Here is an 11392-nt window from a genome sequence, read left to right as displayed (position 1 = left end):
ACACCAGAGAATCTGCATGCTAATATTGGCTGGAACAGTGGCCTGTTGTCCGAGCTGCATATTTATTACAGAGAAACAATGGCCCCAGTGTCACTAAAATAACTCCTATAAGTATGGATTTTCAACCCAATGCACGGTGATACTTATCTGATTTGGGGCCTGAGCGCCACAAGGCCGCTGTCTCTGGGTGCAGAGTTGCAATGTAGAAGTTTATGATATCTTAAAGTTTTAGATGGAACTACTAAAAAAATAATTATGAAAGCATCTGTAACAGCAACGCCAGCGCATCATCTCCCAATACATGATCAGAGTTGTCTGACTAGTTCTTCAGATTGATTTCCTTCTGGCAGATTTCAAGTTGTTTATTAAATTCATGTGATCAAATATGACTCGGTTTGTGAGATGAGATATTATGAAGCTATATTAATCCCCAGAGGGAAATTTAGGTGTCATAGCAGCAACAGCAATGACAATGAAACACAGGAGAGGTACAGATCAACAGTCTAAAGTAGAAAACCGTATCAAGTACAAGAAAATAAATACAGTCAAAAGTAAAACAGTGAGAAATTGGCCAAAGATATCTTTAACAAATGTACAGTCTGTCAATAGGATAAATATGTAGAGTGTATCGATAACATCCTATCAATCTATGTCCACCCATAGATATGAATGTAGATATAAAATCAGTAGTTAAAAAGGTCCAAGAACAGAATGTAGACAACCAGACTAACTTTTGTCCCCTGAGGAGCCTCTCTGTCACACAAACACACACACACACACACACACACACACACACACATCACTGCTCTATGTACAAGTCACAGTACTACGCCTAAGTTCTTCATCTTTAAAGTTTCCTGGAGATGGCTAATGTTTGGCTGTGGTCAGCTGAGGACATCCGACACTGGCATTAGCCTAAGTCACTTTCGGTCACATACATTGTAAAAGCAATCTGAGGGTGTTTGGGAACCATTCAAACACACTATCACACCACATGGATACCTGCAGTCTTTTTCATTCAGAAGAGGAACGTTTCAAATACATATCAGTTTGAGCGTCAATAATCTTGTTGTGAGGAATGTTGTCTAACAGAGACCAATTGGCTTCGTCAAAAGGTCTAAAAGTTAAGAAAACCAAAAATCATCCTTAAAAAACTTCTGTAAGACACTGTACGAAGGGTGGAATAAACCTGATCTGATAATACCATTCTCCTGCTGTTACTGCAGCTGGGCCACACACCGCGCTGCTGTAAAAAGTACTTTGTGAAATTATCTGACTCAGGGTCTTATTTCCTCATGATCTCTCTGAGTATGTTTACATGCATACTAATATTTTACTATTATTCTGAATTTGACAATATTCCAAATTTGACAAAGGTTATGTAAACAGAAAGTTACGGTTGGATATTCGGAATAAGACCTTTTTCTGATTATAGCATTTTCCGATTAAGACTAGGGATGGGAAAAAAGAAATCAATCCAGCATATTATCACAATATTTACAGTGGCAATACTGTATTGATACACAGGCGCCATTTTATCTATTATCTAATCTATTATTTTATATGTGTTGGTCAGTGTTTCTGCTTGACAATCCCATTTTGCAGCAGTAAAATTGAAGGGAGATAAACAAACAGAGAAATCTTTTTAGATGAAACTTCTGTTGACAAAGTTTCCTTTTGGGGACATCATTTGAAACTGGAAAAAATTAGAAGTTGGAAAGAAGTTATAAATTGCAATACATTGCAGAATATAATGATATATACGTGTAGCTATACCTTAGCCACAGCAGCTCAGCTTCAAATAATCATGGCAATGTATTCTGACTGATTTATAATCTGTGCGCTGTAAATAATTGGAAATACAACTCATTATTCTTTATCACCATTATTTGATATATTACAATTTGGGGCTGCAATGTGGGCTGCCATTTATACTGCAAAGAGTAGAATAAATAAGAGAGCTGCTGTTTTCTGCCCTTCAGCAACCAGCCCATGAGTCTTCTTAAATCCTTACCCTCATCCATCACCTGTTACTCCAATTTCTAAGCCCAGCGGTGCTACAGTCCGCCATTAGAATACCAATAAAATACAAATTACAAAAGAGAGTAATATCCTGACATGTTTGAACTTTAAAAGGTGCTCTAAGCGATGTTGGGTGACATAACAAAACGAGACTAGCTTCATTTTTGCGCTGAATCGCACAACATTAAAGAAAACGTTTGCGAAGTTGTTCTAGACAGAATGGATTGCAGAGTCCACCATCACATGATCAATATTGGACAAGTTGCAGCGCTTATGTGCCAGCTGATGACATTTCAAGCTATAATAAGAAAACAACAATGCTATCAACACATCGCTGTGATGATACAGATGATGCTTTTATTTTCCCTCCTGCACCGCTGCAAGACTCTTTTTGGAGACATTGCTGTTTGAATGCCTTCCATTTACTCTGGGGGACGTCCCGCGGCTTGTCCTAACCATTGTCGGCCATTTCTTTTGTGAGTTCCTGATCAATTTAATTCAAAAAGTCTCTCGTCTACTCATTTGTCCACTTCCATCTTGCTTTCTTGACACCCGCCATGTGTGCAAACAGAGCAGAAATACTGGGCGGAAATTAACTAAAACTTCTTCTTCGTTTTGTGGCGGGTTGTAACCAAAACATTTCATGAAATTTTATTGTTTCCAATAGACATTTTTCATTCAGTATCACTTAATTAGGATAAAAATGTGCGGATGGAAACGTAGCTAGGGAGAAGTCTTTTTGTTACAGTGTGTTCTGGGGACAGGCAGCTAGTGGATAGTGAGGAGATGTTTGCTGTATGTGTCAACAAATGTAGCCTAAAACATGAGACATTGCTTACAGCACCTTTGACAGCCCTCCACAGTCCATAATACTGCAGCATAAAACTGACTGCATGTCCCCCATGATTGGCCCTAAACAAGACTATGTGCTGACGAGTGACTTTAGCTGACTCCATGTGTGCTCTTATTAAAGGTGCTCTGAGTCAGGGTTTTAGCGTCCCAATGCACTAAGTGACCATAATAGTGTGGGGGATTTATAGGATTCTTGATGAATGCTGATGACTCAGTGATTACCGAGCCAGGTGTATTTTTGACTAATCTGAACTCACTCTGACCCAAACTCTTATGTGGAAAAACAAAAATCCTCCCCAGCTCATTTTTAATTGCCTAATCAAGTGACTCAAGCCAAATTGCTTTTCAGCTCCAAAAACACAAATAACACAGGAGTACGATTTGTTCTGGTACCATTGTGTTATTTTCCTTTTTTGTGATTTTATTGGATCACAGCTTAGATTCGATTGCTCATTAACTCTATAGTGAAGCTAAGACTGACTGATTTGTGTTCATGCACCGTACACTGGATCAGATCACCATTGGTGTTGATGGTGTTCTGTGGTTGCCAATTCAAGTCCATTTAATAGAAATAGACACAGTAGATGCTCATTTAATTGCTGCTTGTGATTATGATTAGCTGTTTTCACTGTCTGCAAACCAAACCTAAAATATGTTGGTATTAAATTAAACAAAACAGTGCGGTGTCTTTCAAAAAAAAGATAAGTCGAAGTCAAATGTGTTTTTGTAAAAGATTAAGTGGCTTTAGATAAGAGTTTTAGCTACGTGTGAAAAATGTAATAGAAATTCTAATATGTGAGTTTCCATTTAACAGTATTGCAAATATAAATGCATTTCTTAATGCAGTGCTTTATGGGGAGTGGTTGACAGTTGGGACCGCCTCCTGGTGTACGACGACAGTAGCCAGTAGCCCATAGAACTAGCCTGGAATCACGAGACTCGAGAATGTGTATTTGTCTGGAACCTCTTAGTTAATTTTTACATTTTCAACGCACAGACCAAGATGCCTCTGGACTGATTGTGACCCCTTGTGACTACGTTAGGCACGCATCACGCTGTCTTTCTTCTTAAACCCGCGCCATGTGAGATAAACGCTATTGGCCCGTCCAGGTTCTAGCTGGCTGGAAATCTGTCTGAATGTGAGTGACATTAGACGTATCGGCCAGAGCAATTGAAACATGACCTTGCAAATTTGTCTGGTTTCCAGGCGACCACGGGGCTGCAATCAATGTAAAATGACAAGCCCAGCATGCTTCATGTTGGAGCAGAGAGGACAAATTTGCGTTATGGGTATCTACACACCACGTTCAGAGTGCTGCCTTTTTTCTATGATGCGTTCGCTAAAAATCCCTTCTCCTTCTAATAAGTTCAGTACTAACAGTAAGATGAACCTGACAAAGCAGAGACTCAGGTAGATCTTTTTAAGGCACCTAGTTTCAGTGGCTGGGTGGCTGACGGCTGTGTGACAGCGTACACTGCTCAGTGTGCCGACTTTTTAATTGGGCCGAGGCTCAGTGTCTAAAGCCAATCACAAACTGTCTTGTTTCCACCTTGACGCAAATCTTCCCTCGAGTTTCAAAGCTGCTGCCACCGGTCAGGCAATCAATGAGCACCTGGAATAGCTTAATAACACCCTCAGCACACCTAACCAATTTCCCAATAATTGTCTGTGCTGCTCAGCCTGATGAGTAAAACTGTGGTAAATGTGTTCATTGCAATTTAAAGTCATCCTTACAGTCAAGTGGCAGTGGGTTTTCCTTGGAAACAATTTCAGAATATTTAAAGGAGAAGGCAATTCGCTTTTATGTCATACTTTGATTGTTTCTCTGGCAGAAGAAACAATCATCAGAAGTGAAGGAGACAGGCAAAATAAAAAGTATTGTTTCTGTTCCCTTTGTAAAGCCCTTCACAACTTTAGGTCATGCAAAAGAAGCACACATTGTAAACAACACAGGGCCATCTGCATTATCTAGAAGCCTGACTTACAACACTGCAGAGAGAAGCAGGATTCTAACCCTGAACTCTGAGTGGATTTACCCTGAGATCCAGAACAACTGATTTCAGTTAGTTCAATAAACTCAGAGTAGGTTACTCAGAATTAAGCGTGTGCACCACAACAATAAAACGGCAGCATGAATAGGGCCATGATGCTATGATTCACCATGGTAACAACCACAAACAAACTGGTTGATGGAAATACTCATGAGCACATACAGCGAGTTTGAAGATGTATTTCGTTAAAAAAAAAAAAAGCAACACAGCAGCTGCTGTAAAACAGCTAGAATAAGTGTGGAAGAAAAATGCTCCTCGTGTCAATGCGTAGGCTCTAATCTAGTGTATTCAATCAAATCAGTGTGTTTAATCAAAAGGTGCCCTATAATATTACTGATGAAAACTGGAATGCTAAGGGCTACACCTATAATTTCATTTAGGTGCAATCCTGCAGGAGAAAAAGTAAACTACTACTAATCCCATTCTGAGGTTGCAGCCACATCATTCACAGAATTTTGATTTATAACGTTTTGTTTCTTTTTAATGTTTCTTACTGGTTTGAGTCCAGGGAACTCTACAAAAACGTTTAAAAAAACAGATTTCAAACCGCTGTTTGCAAAAAAACGTAATGTGACACAAAGAATATGCTGGGATGTAGAGCATGTCCACGATGGGTGAAATAAGTCACATGAGGATGGATGAGGCTATGTAGGCTCCATAACTGATAGACTGGGAAGAAAACCAATACCTCTCAAATAGGTAGTTATCTGGAAATGAAAATACATCTATATAGTCGGGGCCTCAATATCACTTCCCGACATTTGTGTAACTTCCTGTGAAGTAATACAGCTTTCTTAACTGGATCGTCGACACAAGGAAATGCCATGTTCGGAACAAAAATGTTTTCTTATCTGTTACAGTCAATAAACCAACCATGTTTTTTTATTCATGCAGATAAACTGCGTTAAAATACGCCTGCTACAGACTGAATGAATGAGGAAATGAAAGAGAGCTATGTCAGAGAGGAGGCCGAGAGAAAAAAAACCTGCTCTTGGCCGGGTCAGGTCCACAGGCTCAGTTCCCATAGTACCGAACTCTGAGGTTAAGTTAATCATACCTGAGAGAGGGGGTAACTCCAGCCCCTCTCTTTCTGAATAGAGCTGGAGTTACCCCCCCTCTCTCAGGTTTGATTAACCTCCCTTTCTGAAACAGAAAATCCAGAGTTTCCCTAATCTCAGGGTCAAACTCAGAGTTTTCACTAAACCTGGCCTCCTTCATAAATACTGCATTTATTAATGCATTGAGATCCCAAGATATTTCCTGTCCATCACTGTTTGTTTAGCAGAAGGGTCCTTAAGCCACGACAGAAGAAGACAGTTAGGTCGAAATCTGCTGCACATCAAACACATCGCTCTGTACTCCTGGCTTCATTAGTACCGAGAGATACTGGTCTTCAGCTTCTCCTAATGTAGCCAGGAAATTATCAAGTCTGAGGGGAACCAGATAATAGCAACTTTGCACCCTGCACAAGGGGAAAGATCAGCATGTAGAAGGGAAGAGGTATGCAGGGAGTGGGCCTAATCTCATTTTTCCTCCTCTTCCTCGGTGTGAAGAGGATGCGTAGCCTAGCCTCAGGGACAACAACAAGGCCTGTAGTGGGACTGAGGCACGGGAAACATTTCTCTGAAAAAACATCCATCGCTATGTGGCCCCGGACCAAACCTCCCACCCGAGGGCGAAAATCCTTCTGCCGCTGCATTCATGGTGGACCTGAAGCACCCACAAGCCTTGAGAAAAAAGCCCCTCTCTGTCTCTGAAACCCCATGTGGCATTCAGGCCGTTTGTCCTCCGGAGATTTTTTCAGACGAGATAAGAGCCACAGGAGAACCACTCCCTTCTCATAACCCAGGCCATGCTCGTGACCTTTTCAACTTCACTTTGAGCAGTGACTTTAAATGGGGCAATATTTGTTAAAGGTAAAATATGTGTCAAACCATTTTGTATGGTATTGTAGTGCTGCAGAGAGGTCCCGGCTTACAAGTCCTACCCTACAGACTGAGGAAAGAAACAAAACTTTTGTTGGTACATATTCTCGCAACAATCACACTCACACAATTTTAATATTTTTATATGAAAATTAGAATGACAAAGAAATCATCCATCATTATCATCTCTCCAATATCGTGAAGCATATCTCAATATCAGTCAAAATAATCTCAAATACATATATTTTCATCACATTGTGCCGCCCTAGTATGAATCAAAAGGAAAAATATGCACACCACTGTATCACTGTTATTCTGTGAAGCTAAAGTCAGGTTTTGGCATGTGAAATGAAAACCAAAAAACACTTTGAATTTGTTGCAACAAGTGTTGCATGCTTCATCATCCACACAGCAGTGTTTTATTTACCCAAGAGGCTGTGAGGCTCACCACGCAGTGCTTCCAGACATAACGAGAGCCCTGGCTGTCTTAACCACCAGCTCCTCGCATCCATTTGTTTACTGACAAACATGAGCTATATTCACTCTCTATTTTCCTCATCTTCCTGTATCACTCGTTTTCCTGACAAGAGCTGATTAAACATTTACAAGTTTCCCCTCACGGTCTGGGAGTGTTTGTGTGTTGTTTTTGATCTGCCATATTGGCTTGCTTTAAATTCTCTTCAATATAAAGAAGGTTATATGAGTTATTCCAACCAGTAACCATGGCCACACCAAATGAAAACACAGTTTTTTTTCAGTTTTGCGGCTACAACTAATGTGTAGTGATTCCATTACCTGTTCAATTATTTATAATCTATAACATTTCAGTGACAAGTGACAAATGCCCATCACATATACCCTGAGCCAATTTTGACTTCTTTAAATTGTTTGTACAGAATGCAGAGACATTACATTTACAACAATATAAAAAGGACAAATGCTGCCAAATCTCACATCTGAGATACAGGAACCAGTGATTGTTGAAAAAATACTTATTATCATAACTGTTGTAGGTAAAATATTCTTTGCCTGTGGAATCAATAAATGAACGTACGTTCAGCACTGTACTGTAGCACTAGATGTTCTTACAACTTGCTGTGACTTCACTGTGACTTTGGGATTAAACAGTTACACACAATACTGTGATTTGAGATCAGATTTGTACCCGGGCCGCTGCAAAGGACTCAGCCTACATGGGGCGCACACTCTTACTGGGTGAGCTAGAGGCCTCCCCCAATCATAGTTTTCTCCAAGCTCACTCATGAATCTTCATTTTATTTTAGCCTGGTGTATTAATACAGCACTATATCTCTGTCATGACAGACATGTTTGTGGAGGATGAGGTTTTTGTTGGCAGCCGGTATGAATGAGTGTCTCTAGTAGGACAGTGGGACAGCACAGAAAAACAATACAGTAGAGCTTAACATGGGTTGATGCCATCAGCGTAGTGCTCAGGGACGTTTCCTCACCCGCGGAGTCCAATACACATTTATACATAGACACACACTTCAACAGGGCAGTGGACATGACGTAAGACGGCTGGATGCTCGTGTCAAAAGCTTCAACTGAGACATTACAGTTTAAATTTTTCTGTGTGAACAATAAACTTATCATCCTGAAAGCTTTAGGTCCCAATACAATCTGAAACATTTGGCTTTGTCAGGCACTCAAGGCCTCAAAACCTTACAAAAAGTACAGCAATTTTCACCTAAATTAAACTGGAAAACACTGTGCTTTAAGTGCACCAATGCAATTTGAAAAAAAAAGAATTAATTCAGAATCGGTTGTTAAATACAACATAGTAGTAGTAGTGGGTTTCTGATACAGCGGAAGACAACTTTATAACAGGTGAACCCAAAAAGTGCAGAGGAAGCATCTCAGTCAATTTAAGTGTCACACATGTGGATAAAATCCCAATTTGATCTAAGACACTTTGGGGTAACACTTTACTTGAAGATATCTACGTAAGAGTCACATGACACTGTCAATTCAAATTTATTTATATAGCGTCAAATCACAACAAAAGTTATCTCACAGCGCTTTTCATTAAAGAGCAGGTCTAGACCGTATTCTGTGATGTATTTATTATACACTGTCGTGAACATATCTTTTTGGATTTTTGAGGGGGGGGGTGAGACCCAAAAGTTATATAGTAATATTTGAGGGACGTAAAGTAAGATTACTAAAGTAAAGAGTAGCACATTACACTTCCAGAGTAACTTGCCCAACACTGACAGCCCTCCCTCTCAACCCTCTATGTTCCTGGATAAAACACAATGTCTAAACAAGACCACAGATACCACTTTAGGTCGAGTTGTTGGTTTTCTTCCAAGGGGAAAGGACTCCAGTTCATCTTGTCTGACATACTGTATAGGATGCAGTGGCTAGGGTAATTTTTTTTTTTATTCTTTGGTTACCCATCATCCCCTCCCCTTGGACTCGTGTACCGACCGACCCTGCTGCTAACGCACGTATACAGTCAGTGATTGTCCACCCAGATGGTCGAGGCCAGATGACGTGGCCTCCTGAACTCAAGGCAGCACCCAGGCACAATCTCTTACAAACATGGCACACAGACGCAGAATGCCCAGATAAATGGTGTGTGTTCATGAAATCAAATTACGAAAAGCTCCAGACACGAGACGGCAACGAACACGCCTGGATAATTTGTCAGATCATAAGAAAACATTTGCACACAGTTCGTTCTGAGTGATCTTGAGATCAATCTATCCATCTTAAAGAAGGGGAAAGAGATCAGAGGCGAGAAAGCGAGGTGAGAGGGGACAGAAAGGGAGAATCTGAACAATGGTGTCAAACCAAGGAACACTTGTCCAGTGATGCATGCTGCCCTTTAACAATCAGAGCTTTTGAGGGGAAAGGAGAGGCGGTGCTTCGTGTTGGCAGTACCAGGCCCCGTACCAGCTAGTATCAGCCTCGGCCACAGAGACAAATGACTGAGCCACTTCACTTATATATGTGCATAGCTGACAACTCACAGCAGAGGAACACACTCATACATATTCCCAATACTGTAGTGTATGCAGAGTCAGCAGTGCTCACACAATCTCAGGAAGAATAGACAGTAAATATATTAAAATCAGCAAAACCCACATGCAAAAAGCACATAGTCATCATTCAGTTAGCAATTATTTATTTATCAATTATATATATATATATATATATATATATATATATATATATATATATATATATATATATATAAAATTTTGTCTGATTAAGATCTATAATATAAAAAAAAAAAACTTCACTCCCTCTACTAGTTCTTATCAACTAAAAAATATTAAATTCAGTGTTAAAGCAACAAAGCAAGTAGAATAAGCATGAAAATATGATCATTCATGCAAAAACCTGAGGCAGCTGTGTGGGCCAGATGAAGGCTATGTCAGTAAAAGCAAACCCAACTGTACTCAACTACATCACACACTACGCTGCATTAACTCCATCATCCGGTTCTCAGTCCTTAGAAACTAAACCAGCTATTAAATATTCAAGACTTCATAGGAGAAAAAAAAAATCTAATTTCTAAGAGTATGTTCTGATTGTGTTTGCATGAGGGGTTGATCTTTGTTTATATGAAGCTTCTCTACAGAGTTAGTAAAGAGCAAAATTGGCAGGAAATTGACAACTGCGTTGGTCTTTGTGCTGTGCAGGTTGCAAGATAAGGCCCCTTACGTGGAAGCTACTTTTTTTCCCCTTTCGTGCAACCTATTTGTGAAAAAGACCATAGCTTTGAGCAGATGTAATTGTCTGTAATGATACAGTCTCTCTCTCTCCCTGTCAGTTTAGTAGCTCGCTCTACCTGTACCAGTAACGTATCAGCATGCAGTAAGGTCATGCTCTGCGCCTCGGCTCTGACACAGCGGTCTTGAGCGAGAGAGGAAAGGCGTCAAAGTGGAACGCTAGCACACTTTCCTTTCTCATTGGACTAAGTTTGTGGACACTACTGTGTGCGTGCATCAATAAGTTAGTCTGATGTCTGTCCTGTGAGTACGAACAATGTTATGTAGGATTTATGAACGTATGTTAGCAACAGTAGGCCAATTCACGTATAATATTACCGAAATTATAGTTATATTACTGTGTTACAGCAAAAAGGATTACTAGTTAGAGGGATCTGATTGAGTAAAAACTTTATAGCCCCCAAGTACTGTAGGTCAAGTTGTAATTTACTGCCCCAACCAGCCGGCAGCAACAGAGGGCATTTAAATGAATGTCTGATCGTTTCAAAAAAAATATTTATGTAGAGATATAGTTGAATGAAAAGTGCTTGGTCCAGCCCGCCAGGCTCAAACTAAATTAAGAGGCTCGTTAGAGATGAACGCGCCTCGCCTGTAAAGTGGAAGAGAGCGGACGCAGCAGCCGGGGGCGGTGACAAAAAGCACCGGTATAGTCGGAAAGTTTCCAGCCGATTCCAGCAGCCTTCAAGCTGAACAGGAAGTCAAAGAAACACTCACATGCTGTGAGGTCAGAATCTGATTTAATAAAATGTTATTAGACACATATCAGCTGATACACAGTCC

The 11392-nt window shown here is 40.2% G+C and overlaps 1 protein-coding gene across 1 annotated transcript in view; it reads right to left on the bottom strand.

The window, feature by feature from the left end:
• The window catches only part of LOC117945708 (myelin basic protein-like), a 64671-nt gene that overhangs the window by 18592 nt on the left and 34687 nt on the right, over positions 1–11392 (bottom strand). The window lies entirely within an intron of this gene.

This window comes from Etheostoma cragini, chromosome 6, assembly GCF_013103735.1.
Source record: "Etheostoma cragini isolate CJK2018 chromosome 6, CSU_Ecrag_1.0, whole genome shotgun sequence".
Lineage (NCBI taxonomy): Eukaryota > Metazoa > Chordata > Actinopteri > Perciformes > Percidae > Etheostoma > Etheostoma cragini.
This window is presented reverse-complemented; position numbering and strand designations above follow the sequence as displayed.